This window comes from Mesocricetus auratus, unplaced genomic scaffold (genome assembly GCF_017639785.1).
Source record: "Mesocricetus auratus isolate SY011 unplaced genomic scaffold, BCM_Maur_2.0 Super-Scaffold_100055, whole genome shotgun sequence".
NCBI classification, from domain to species: domain Eukaryota; kingdom Metazoa; phylum Chordata; class Mammalia; order Rodentia; family Cricetidae; genus Mesocricetus; species Mesocricetus auratus.
The window spans coordinates 5170300-5183365 of NW_024429232.1; the positions used below are offsets into that span (position 1 = coordinate 5170300).

A 13066-nucleotide genomic window follows, 5' to 3' on the forward strand; every position below is an offset into this window, starting at 1 on the left:
GACACTGAACTACAGAGAAGACTTCTGAACTGAAACAACCGGTGTATTTTAACAATGTTATGACCTCAGTCTGGAAACCAGGATATGTACTACCTTGGAGAAGGGGGTTTTGCATTTGTTTCCACAGGAGAAGAAGAACTTTCGGTTCCAGATCAATTACCCCTAAAGAAATAGAAGCAGCCATAAAAAATTCTTCCAAGCATGAAAGTCCAGGGCCAGATGGCTTCAGTTCAGAATTCTACCAAAAATTCAAGGAAGAGCTTATACCAATACTCTTCAAAATTTCCACACGATAGAAGTAGAAGGACCATTGCCAAACTCTTTCTACTATGCTACAATTACATTAGTATCCAAACCACACAAAGACACAACCAAGATATGGTATTACAGACCAGTCTCCCTCAAGAACATTGATGCAAAAATCCCCCAAATGGCTAAGCCTATGAAATAGTTGTTGAACCATGTTCATCCAGGTGAACTGTCCTTTATTAATCCTTTGGGGAAGTCCTTTCTCTGCTCTGAAAGGGACACAAATAGGTTACAGAAAGTTTGACATCACTGGCTATTATCACAGTAGAGAAGAGTATTGCTGATGTTTGCTCTGTGGCTTCACAGAGATGTTAGAAGCTACTGTGTTGGAACACTAAGGGCCTGCAGAGCCAAAGTAAGCAGAGATGAGGCATAAATGCAGACGTTTTACTAACTGCAGCAGTTAAGGGGAGCATGGACATTGTTTGGAAGATAGTGTATTCCTGGAGTACAGAAACTATAGGGATCTGATTCAGGGAGCTACTACAAATTTTGAAGTTTTGGTGTCAATTCTGGAAGATGCTCACTGAAGGAGGACATGACACTCTTAAACACAGTGAGTTTAAAGGTCATATATCTCATGCTCTTAACATTAATTGAGAAAGGGCTGTGGAGGAGAAAGAACCTCTGATTGTGTGTATTCATATTGACACCTATAGTGTAACATGACCTTGCTTGACTAGAGAAAAATGGTTGAGTTTGCAGTAATCGTACTTGGTGAGGACAGGGAAATGTCAGAAAATTTTCGAGATTACAATGCTATATAATCAACTTCACAAATCTGCTGATGTCCAGGCCACCAGTTTCTCCCATTGATTTTAGAGTCTATAAATCTGAGGTTAAATAAACTCTACCTCCTGGACAGAGACCATTCACAAATATTAGTTTACAGTCCTGAGAAATATAGTAGTATACTGTCTGGAGGCAAGAATGTAAAAGAAAAAATTTTTAAAAAATCACTGTGAATTTTGCCAAGTCGTGATTGGACCATTGCATGTGACATCACTTGGAATCCACGTGAGGTAAGCTAGATATCAGCCAATGAAAGAACACCACCTAGGACTGTGACTTGTCCTTCAGAGAATCAGTTGGTCCAGGTGGAGTGAGCAGTTGGATTCACTTGATTCTCCTTCAATTTGGACTTTCCAAAACCTGTAGGATCTTGACATATTGAGTGTGTTTCCCAGGTTTTCAGTTTGGTGTTTTGTCACAGGTATCTATTTATTTCTTTATTTACATCATTTGTTTGAGTTTTAATTTTTGCCTGTAAGTTCTTTTTTCTCCCTTCACCTCGTTTTTCTTTTATCAGTTTGATTTCTTCATCATTTTTGCCTTTGTCCTTGTATAATTTATACATGTAATGGTATATATGAACTGTGTAAGATGAAGAATTTGATGTTGACTTCCCGCATCTGCCTATACTTCAATTTGATCTTATTTACTTGCTCTATTTCACTCACCCTCCCATTGAATGTAAGAAGGAAATCAAAGGAAGAAAGTTTGCTCCCACTGCTTGTTCATGACCCTCCAGATAACAAATGTGTAACTTGTGTTTGTGGAACTGGAATACTTAAAGTAACACTCTAGTTTCCTATTTTAATCATAAAAAGGCATTTCATACCTTTGATGAGTGATGATAACATTGTACAAATGGCATATTATGCTATGGCGTGTGTGAATTTGTGTGTGTGGAGGAATTCTAATGTTCCTGTGTGAATGAATCTTGATCATTAATGTGGTGTGAATTTGATGTGAACTATCTCTCATTAAGGATGATTACTCCTAAGGAATATTCTAATCTACGTTAGTCATGGACATTACCTGACACTGGCCCCTTTTAAGGTTTATTAACTTGTTGTGAGAATGAGGGTGAATGCATCTTTATAACAACATTTGAAAATGTTCCTTCTCTCAGACTATAGACTACTGAAATATTTGGAGAACATTGCTGTCAGATGTTGAGATTATAGAAATCAGCAGTGAATTGTTTTGATCACTGTAAATGACTTTCTTGAAATTCTCAATACTATCAGTGTTTGTCTAGTTTTTTCTTATACTTTGATTTTTCTTTGATTTATTAATTTCCTCCTGTTGGTTATATATTCTTTATTAGCAGAGTATGGAAGGATCTGCCCAAGATTACAGAGGGTCAGTGATGTTAGGACATACTTCCTTTGAGACAAAATTTTGTTAGTAGAGATGGGAACTTAAACGGTGGTCCGTAGGAGTTTTAATCCTAACAAACCGAGAATGTCTCCATGAATTTCAAGGTTTCTGAGGGAAAGGTAGTTGGTACAACACCAAGTTGCATCGTGGGTAACATGAGACTTATGCTACAGGAAAGAGAATGGCATCTGGACTTTAGGCCACTTGAAGAGCTCATTGATTATATTCAGGGTGTAGGTAGTATAGATATTATCAATGAGTGATTGTGTGAATGCAATGTATCTATTTTGACTTTGGGAAGTTAATACAGATGGGGTAGGGATGGGTGGCAGCCCTCTCTACTAAGAAATTTGTCCCTAGGGGCAAAGTGTGAACTGGAAAACATTTAAAAATCAATAAGATTTGTTTTGCTGAGCCTTGATTGGTCCATTGCATGTGACATCACTCGGATTCCTTGTGAGGTATGCTAGTCTCTAGCCAATAAAATGGTGCTGCCTGAGCCTGAGCTTTGTCTGTACTTCAGAGAGCAGTTGTGTGTTGGGAGAGCAGTTGGATTCAGTTGGTTGCCATATACTTGGTCTTTCCCCCCAACCTTTTGGATGTGCGCATAGTGAGTGCATTTCCCAAAGTTTCAGTGTATTATGGCAATTGGCGCTTGACTTATTTACTGCTTCATTTACATTACTGGTTTGGGTTTCAATCAACTTCTTTGTCATTTTATTATTCCTGTTTACTTGTGTATTTTACAAATTTAGTTGTATTCATTAACTGTTCAAGATGAGGATTTCAATCATGATTTTGAGATATGAGTTTCGACTCTTCCCCACAGTCTCCGTTTATGCTCTACAGTTCTTCACTTTGTTTGTTACAATTTCTACTTCAGCTACTGTATGAGGCCATTTTCACTGTGAAGGAAGTGCTCTTGAGTGTGTGGCTGAGATGGATGTGAAGTATCAAGGTCTTCTCATCTATATTATTCCGGAAAAGGAACTTAATCTAGCTCTATTCATTGAGCTCATTTGTTTGAGGGATCAGGGTTATACTGGTTCAGAGATTAGTGTGTCTGTGTTCCTTTGCTTACACTTGAAATATTTTCTCTAACCTGGTTCTCATCTCATTCTTCAACAAAGGTTTGAATGAACCACAGAGTCCATGATGTTTGGGCTATGCCATATTTGGCACGCTTCTGGGTGCCAGTTCAATAGAGTTGGAGATGACAAATGTTTAAGAGATCTTATATTAACTTATTTCAATATTTACACATGTGTAGGAATTCCTACCATATTTGCTAATGTACTGTGTATAAATGTTAAGAGAAACCTTTTCCTTGAGAGAAGCCTTCCCACCAGCCTGGTTCTAGAGCCGCATCAGTCCCAAATAAACACACAGGAGGCTATATTAATTATGAAGCTGTTGGCCTCACTTGTTTCTTACTGGCTAGCTCTGACTTAAGTAATTATCCCATAATTGTTAATCTAAGTATTTCTCTTACCGGAGAATAGTTCCGGGCTTCCTACCCCATGGTGTTACATCTTGACTCTCCGTGTTTCTTCTTCCCAGAGTTCTCCTGAACTCCTAATCCCACCTAACTTGGTTCCCTATTGGCCCAACAGTGCTTTATTGGCATATACATAGGACTTCCCCCATCATATAAACACTGTAACATTCCTGAAAGAACCTCTAGACAGTAGTTCTATCCTTTACAATATCAATTGTTCTATAATGTAATCTGTATCTAATCTCTCTTGATGAGCTTGGTTGAGGGGGTGCGTTCTGGCACGTCCTTGAAAAGAACTAGCTCATTCTGTCAGGGATCTCAGCATGTTCTTTACATGCGCACTTCACTAACGCCAACTCTGTACTGACACCTGCATTTTAGAAGAAGCAGAAGACTCAGGTTGTAGGGGATCCAAAGTGATTCTAGTTAAAAGCATTAACACACTATGTTGTTTCCAGAACACTGGATGTTTATAGATTAGGCAGATATTTTTAGCACAATGAGAAGCAGGTTGTAATGTGAACTTAGAAAACAACCAAAATGAATTTAAACTCTTGAGCTTATAATTATGGTAACTTTAGTTAGCGGTCCCCTGGCAGGGCTAGATTATTAGTTTACCGTAACTCTATTAGTTAATCTTAAGACTATAACTTTTGGGCTCTTAACATAGCAGTAGATTAAGTGAGAATAGACACCTGAAACATTGTTCATTCTTTCATGCTCCTTAAATCTCTTTCTTTTTACTTCACTTCTGCCTTTTCATCCTCAGACCTTTATAACTTTCACTTACACACCTTAGAACACCTTCCTCCTATTTCACCAGGAGATACACGTGGTTGATTACCAAGAGCACTCACTGTAGATCGAGTTCCTTTCAATAAAGGAATGGTAAAAATTTATATTGAAATCTGTTCTGTGTGTGTATCTCTTTTTCTAAGTCAGGTCACAAGGTAAACTGTGTATTCTAGTACTTTTACAGGACTGAAGACCGTCATTAGGATATCTCACATTTCATGACAGAGATTTCAAAGCTGTAAACTGTACTCCTAAAATTGCATTACCATTATTTCTTTCTTTCATTCTTTCTTTCTTTTAGAATTGTGTGACTCTGATTTCACAGGAGATAAAGAGGTTGAAATTGAGCAGAACACCATGGCTAGCCACATGGAAGAGGACATTCTTGAAAAAGATTTCAAGATGTTACTGTCTTTAGGTTGTGGCTCCTTTGGGGAGGTGATGCTGGCCTGCCACCTTCCCACACATACGCGAGTGGCTGTCAAGGTCCTGGAGAAAAGCACCAACAGTGTGGCTGACATCAGCACTGAAGTGAACATCCTTCAGTCTGTGGAACACAGGAACATCGTTCGGTTTTTTCACATGATCGACACAGTGACAACCACTTATGTGATCATGGAATATGTGGCAGGAGTAGATCTGGAGAGCTACCTCAGGGCACTGGGCTGTCTAATGGAGGATGAGGCTAGACCGATTTTCCGGCAGGTTGTGTCAGCAATTCATTTCCTCCACCAAAGACACATTGCGCATCGTGATATTAAATTAGAAAACATCTTAGTCGATGCAGCAGGAAATGCAAAGCTGTGTGACTTTGGTATGGCAATTAAGATCACAGAGGGGCAGATGTTGGAGGAGCTGTGTGGTTCCTTGCTCTATTGTGCCCCAGAGATCTTGGCAAGTAAACCCTATGATGGAATGGCAGGTGACATGTGGAGCTTGGGTGTCCTCCTATACATCCTGGTCACAGGGCACTTCCCATATATAGAAACCACCATTGAAGGTATGCACAGGCTCATCACCACCATGATGTGTCCCATTCCCAGCCACTTGTCAAAATCGTGCCATACCATCATTGCACGATTACTCATGGTCCCCACCTGGTACAGAATGACAATAAGTCAGCTTGTGGAACGACCATGGCTGGGCCACATTGAAGAACATGTACCACCTGCACATAAGGAAATCCTTCCCAGGGTCGTGGAGACTATGTGCACCATGGGCTACACCTGTGAAGAGATAGTATCATCCCTGAAACACAGGCAACCAAATAATGTAACAGCAACCATAAACATCCTCAAACACAAATTGAGCTGTGGGGATAGCCATGTGCAAGATGAGTCCTGGGTAAACATGGTCTCTTCAGGTCTTCTTAGCCTCCCTCTGCCCTTGAAGAAGAGAGCTAGTGAACCAGCTCTTCCTGCTCAGGAGAATCACTTTCACACAGAACCTGTGGAAGAAAGAGGCAAGGGGTGCAGAAGCTGCCCCAGGCTCAGCAGGTACTCCTGCCTGGGAAGTGATGCCCTGCCCTGACAACACAGTCCCAGAAAGAGAGGCTTCTATGGAAGATGTCACCAACACTGCTACAGGGGACATTGCAGTCAACAGGAATTCAGTTGAAAGTCTACCTGGCAGTCTCCCCTGTCCTGAAGCTGCTCTGGATGGAACTCCTACTGTGTTTGTCAGCATGGACTTCTCCATAGAGGAACCATCTAAGGGACCAAACTTTCAGAGTGACCAGTCCCAGGTGGCACCCACAACATCTGGATCCAGGCCATTCAGGGCTGGAGTCTGGTGAGGAAGCGAATTTCCCAAGCCATGAGAGCACTGTGCTGCTGTTGCTGCCGCTGCTGCTGTGTGACCACCCCACGGTGAGCCCTGCATGGAGTCCTACATACGGTGCAGTTGGTTTGGTGACCCATCTATTTTAAAGAAAATATTTTATTATCATTTTAAATCACAGTTGTACCCACTGAGAGGGCACAGATTTTAAGATGTCTAGTACTTTATGATGTCACAATTCCAGCTTCCTGTTCATTTAAATGTCTGGACTGATGATCCAAAAGCAGATAGTATAACATGGACATGACCAGGTGGGAAGGAAGGGAGGAGAGTTTGCTCTGGTGGCCAAATGTTCAGAATAGTGTAGTAGTTGGTACCAAATTCTGTCCTATCAATGTCACTAATAGAGATTCTTTCATGTTTCTTTCTGCTTGGAAGAGTGGAAACTGAAATGGTCTAGTAGAACTCCAGCCTAGTGAGGAGTGACTGCCACAGAAAGGATCCAGTACAGATCATTAGGGCACCATTTCCCACCAACCTGAGACATCAGGCTCCTGCATCCATCCTCCTGATACTGTGTGTGATGTGCATGGTTGCATCTCCTTCAGCTTCCTCCAGCTGCAGCAGTTGCTGCTGTACAAAGAGGTGGTCATAAGGCACATCTGCCCAATGACCCCCCATCTCCCTAGCTTTGGCTGTGCTTGTAGGTCCACTCATAGTGCATGGAAAACAGGAAGTCCTTTGGTACCAGTCTAGGCAGCTCATCATCTTGGTCACTTTAACCACTCCCACTCAATCTGTGACTGTCTTCTGGAAAGGACAGCAGGAACAATGTAAGTCCTCTGGAACAGAGAGATGGTGCCCAACTGGGAAAGAGGATTGAGGCAGGAATGTGGAAAAAGGAAATGAGGAGTGCTGTCAAGGAAGGGATACAGTCTGTCCTGAGGAATTTCCTATCAACAAATTAACAAAAAAGAGATGGCTGTTTTGTCCTGTGACAGGGTTTTATAGAGTAGCCATAGCAGTAAGAAAGCTCCCTTGAGGAACTTATGGTGAGGGGCTAGGAACAAGCAGCAATGAGATGTATATATCCTTTTCTGATGATCCTAGCATTCATCAAGGCACACAAGTAGGATGCTGCCTTTGAAATATCTTAACCTTACCTAGTGAGCTAGGATGTGGTTGGGAAAAGCGCAGCCTTGGTCAGTAGAGTCCCCTCTTCCTCTTGGCTGAGTACGTCTTTTGGTGTGCACTTGGGGAAAATGCAATATCCCATTTGACAACAGTCTGTCTTTGTAATAGGAAGGATCCAGGTAACAATTCTGTGTCCTGTGTAGCAATATATCATGGCTACAGGTTCTAGTATCTATGCTTCTTCATTATAGCCTCAGCTATGATCTTCCCCAACCTTCACGTAACTGCCACCCTGTAATGTGGTTGGACATCTCTAAAGAGTCACATGTAGCTCAGACTCAATGAAGGTCTACTTGCCTGTTTTCATGGCCCTGAGGGACCAGGCTTCCATAGCATTGAAAAGGGCTGCCTCTGTTAACAGGACAGACTTGACACAAATCTCAGGTATCACTCCTCTTTGTTCACACCATCCCTTCCATATTGCTTTCTGGCTGTCTTTAGGAACTTCAGGAATTGCAATACCAGTTGGATATGGGATAAGGGATATAATGGACAGTATCAGGGAAAAGGGTGTTGGAGAGGACAAAGAGAAAATGAGAAAACCTGTAGAGGGAGGGATAAAGTCTGTCCTGAAGATCGTACATAAAAATGAGGGATTTTGAAGAAGTAAGACCAGGAACAAATGTCTCCTGCAGACCAGAGTTGAAGCTCAGGTTTATTGACAGCCATGAGGAGGTAAATCATGAACTCATATTTCTGGCTCGTGTCAGTCTATAGACGTGTGAAGCTGCCTTGGAAAGTTTTGCTTTCCCGAGCTACTGCTGAAGGGTGTGTCAGAAGAGAAGATTGGTTCCATCATTCATTCGTGTCTCTTTATGCTCCTGTCTGAAATGGCCTGATGACATCTGTGTCTTTGTTTTCATAGCCTCCTTCATCCACGTTTCTCATGTTGCCTCCCATCTCCTGATCCTAGCAGTTGACATCATTTTCCCATGTTATGCGGGGATTTATAACATATATTTGATATTATATTAATATTGCTCTGCTCCACAGTAACAAGGTAAGGATGTTATGCCAGGTGTAATTCTGAGTTCTCCCTTAACAATTCCAGCAGCCATGACTTCTCTATGACCAATGAACTATAAGAGTCATGATTACAAGGAATTCTTGTTCACAGTTCAACCCTTGACAACAGCCACAGGTTCAGTTTGAAAGTGTGGCGAGTGTGGTGTGTGAGCTGTTTTCCAGGACACCTTAAGGTAGGGAGCAGGTCCCTGAATGTTGGAGGGGAACTGAACTCAACAGAGATTCCCAGGCCCAAATCTGTGTGAATTGCCAAGTGAAGGTAAGTTTGAGTACAGTACGTACCTGTTTGTGAGAGAGGATGAGATTCAGAAGCCTGGTCTTGATGTCCTGAAGAAAACGAGCACATGAGGTGGCTTAGGTCAGCTTCCCCAACACAGAGGCAAAGGTACCAGGGACCTGCTTGAATGAAGGCCAGTGACATAATGAGAGACTACAAGGTTTGGAAAATGAGGTACTATCCTCTTCTTGAACTTGGCATGCAGCTTCTATTCTGATCTTCTGATCCATCAAACGTGGTGCATATTGAATTTGTTGGCAGAGCTTCGTCCCTGCAGGATGACAGGCAGCTTGTGCTGTCACATACTTTCTAGAATCTTGGTGGTTTGGTGAGTCCCATGTGCGCAGAAAAAGCAGCAGCTTGCATGGTGGGTGAGAGTGATTTTCAGTTTGTGGGAATCACCTGATCTCAGGCTTTGATTCTCTTGAAAATTATGATGTCAGGGATGTGAAATGGTTGAATTCTGGAAAGAAGACATAGAAATGTCCCGAATGCACAATTTATATTTTATGTTTTGACAAGGGGTATTACTATGTCCTGGCTAACCTGAGCTGCTGTATGTAGAATAGGCAGATCTGAATCTCAAACATATCCACATCTGCTTCTTCTGCTGTGTGTTGCAATCACATATGTATACTGCTGTGCCTGGATTCAAGATTTGTATAGCATCAATGGTGAATTCCTCCAAACATGTGAGGTGGAATTGTTCCAATTTTGTTCTTTTTTCTTCTGGACAGGGTCAGGTTTTTATCTGAAGGAACCTTCATCCAGGGTGGACTTGAAACCAGGGGCTAACTGCAAATGTGACCTGCAGAATAGAGTCTGTGTCCACCATAAACAGATCCCTAAGGTAAGAAGTGTTGTCATCAATTCGTTTGTGGACACAATGCAGTGAACTGAAGGAGGTGTGTTCTAGGTGATAGATCCGTGGATTTAAGGTGCAGAGTGTTATCGTGTAGCCCTAACCCTGTTTCCACAGGATCTCCACCTGCAGTCCAGTTACAAGTCACATGACTTTACTCTGACCCATCAGAAGTGTGCAGGTTTGCTCCCTGGTCTGATTAATTGTGTTCTTTCCATTTGTGCCATCAGAAAAAGGATTAGGACCCAAGGTAGGTCACTGAGATATTTGGTACCTGTTTTGGAATTTTGAAGGCAGAGCTTTTACATCAAGGACACTAATGGTAGAGGCACTGCAGAAAGCTACTCATTCTAGATAGGAGCTTCTAGTCGTCCTCATCTAGCACAATCATACAGTCTACTTTCTTGTTGAATTCCATCGCTAGTCTTGTCACAGGCCCCACCATTGCTGTCTTTAAATGTCAAAACCTGTTTGATTGCACTTTAGGCCATTGAACCATGTTCACTGTGGCTGGATAATGAGGATACCAGGGATTCCAGGAGTCCTGATACTGAACAAAGTAGGATTCTGTGCAGCAAACTCTGGACTGTCTGTGAGGGTAGAGTTGATCATTCTCTCACCAATACACTGTGGTCCATTCGAGGAGACCACTGTCCTATTCCATGTCCTTGGTGTCCTGTTGCTTATGTTGTGGCTCCTACAGAGCTCAGATTTTACATAAGACAGAAAAGAGATGGTTGTCTTTTGGGACTTGCTTGTCGCATAGAATACAGTCATCTTAAGATGCACTGTGTTCTGGAAAATTTCAAATACTGACACTGAAAATGTGTTCTTTGCCTCACAGCCTCTTCTTATATTAATTCCATCTTAGTGTGTATTTGAAATTTTTATCTCTCATCTGCATTTGGCACAATAACTTGTTTCTCTGTGTGGGTAGAAAATTTACAAATCTGACTACAAAATCACCTTCCCACACTATTCCTAGCTTTTATGTGACTAAGTTGAGTTGGAGAGCATGAGAACCTGGGATACAGTGGGAGAAGGGATAATTTCAGAGTGAGCATTTAGAGAGGATGGAAGAGACAGAAAGGAGTCTCCATGGGGAGACAGAAGTGAAGTGGGGGTAAGAACCGTGGAGACTGAGTGCTGCATATTTCAGATTCCCTTTCCATCCTTTCCACATGTCCCTGTTTTTAAAGTGATGAACTCTATACATCAGGACCCACAAGTTGTAGATTTCCAGCTGTGGTCGCAGAAGTAGGAGCTATGCAGGAATTACAGATGGCAGTGTGCCCAGTTACGAAGCATGAAGTGTCTGTGTCCAGCGCAGAAGGAGGTAAGCCATCTACCATAGGTTTCTCCCCAAGTAACCACAATTGTCAAGGAAAAATATTTCAGGGCTGGCCTTCCTCAGAATATGTAGTAACAGGGTCTGTGAGCTAATACCATGTCCAAGCTGGGCATGAATGTATAGAACATGTGAACCACTCTTCAGGGAAACACCTCAGCAATGCTCACTAATCTGTACATCTTTTCAGGTTCTGCTCCTGTTGAAATATTTCCCTTGAGGTCTAAGGAAGATCCTTCCCTTGATTCCTCCTCCCCCTCCCTCCTGTTTTGTTTGCACCCTTCTTTTATCCCTGTGCCCTGCCCATCAGAAAAACACAGTCAACTCTGTGCTGGTCAAGTTTATGTGTTTGTGAGGGGACCTCACTGTAGGATTTACCTAGCCTAGGACACAGAGGCCAGAGTTGGGGTCACTTGTTTTGGAACTACTTTGTGCCTATGTCCCACTGGGTATACGGTCAGGCCTGGACAGCCTAGGTGACCATAGAGCTCTTCTGTTCTCTACATGTGCAAGCATGGCTGAAGTCATCACTGAGACCACTATGTGCCAGCCTGTGATAGATGAGAAATTTTTGGGTGACAGTGTAAATTTGACTCTGACTTACAGGTAGGAAGCACAAGGCTGGCCATTCAGGCTTCTTCAATCCCAAGGGAATTTAGTCTGGAGCTCATGTTCCAGAGGAGAAAAAAGAGAAAGAATCACCCTAGGCATGGCTTCAGAGGGATGTTGAGAAAACTTGCTGTAGGTACTACCTCTCTCCTCTCTAATACTAACACCCCTGAGGAGGAAGAGAATGATGGTTGACTGGTTGTTCTGTAAGGCCTGAAAAGCAGGGAAATTTACTATAGCAGTTTTGTTTAAATTAGGTCCAATGGGTCCTTATATTTAGAAGCCTTTGTGTCCTGGCCACTCCATTAAAACACCCACATACATATAAGCTATTGGTCACTAAGAGATAACACTGAATATGTAGACAGTATACATGAGACCAAGGTGGGGCATATGACCAAGACACAGACGATGGTCTATGGACATGGCATTCCACATTGCTTTACTGGGTTTGCAACTCTGTGGATCTGTCTGCCTTAAGTCTCACCAGGTTGAATCCACAGACCCAGGGATAGATAAACTGATGTTTAAGCTACCTTTGGTGGGCACATAAAGTGAGCAATAACATACCTTTCTCCTCGTGTCTTTACTCTTGTGCAGTCTGCTTCAACAAAGGATCACCATCATCCTTGACATAATTGCTGTCACTTGGGTTATCCTCCTCACCAGCCAGCCCTGGACATAACAGATGGTCAAAAGTGTAAGCATTAAGCTCCCAGAGTAATCCCCATGCCACACTCTGTTTCTGCCCAATGACACACATATGTTCCCAGAGTAATAGCCATGTTTCTTGTCAGTCTGCAGACCTCGTCTTATCTCATTCTTCCCTACCCTTCATGAATCAGGAATTGTCCAATTGGGATTTTTGTGAGCATTATGGGATGGGAAGCACAGTGGTGTACAGCAGGGACTGAGCACTTAGTGTATGTGCTATTGTAGGTGCAGGCTGCATATGACTCTTTCAAATCTAGGATTGACTGTTCCTCCATGGATTGTAAGAATGAAGGCAAAGGTAAGACCAAGTACAAAGGACCACTGTCTTGCACAAATGACTATGGGATTTCCTCAGACCTGGTTCATTGGCCACCAGACAGTACCAGATGGAATCTTTACTGTGAGAGTTCTATGGCATTTAAAGCTCAGCAGACTGGGGATATTGGATGAAGATAAATGGTTTTCATAGCATCTCAGGAGAAGAACAGC

General features: G+C 42.3%; 1 long non-coding RNA gene across 2 annotated transcripts; it reads right to left on the bottom strand.

Moving 5' to 3' along the window:
- Nucleotides 1-7438: 7438 nt before the first annotated feature.
- On the bottom strand, nt 7439-12543 carry LOC121136273. Of its 2 annotated transcripts, none has more exons than XR_005873425.1 (3): nt 12434-12543; nt 9050-9507; nt 7439-8185 (listed from the first exon to the last, which is right to left on the bottom strand). It is a non-coding gene; the product is annotated as an uncharacterized LOC121136273 (long non-coding RNA). The 2 variants fall into 2 exon arrangements; XR_005873424.1 differs by lacking the exon at nt 7439-8185 and adding an exon at nt 8384-8650.
- Nucleotides 12544-13066: the final 523 nt, after the last annotated feature.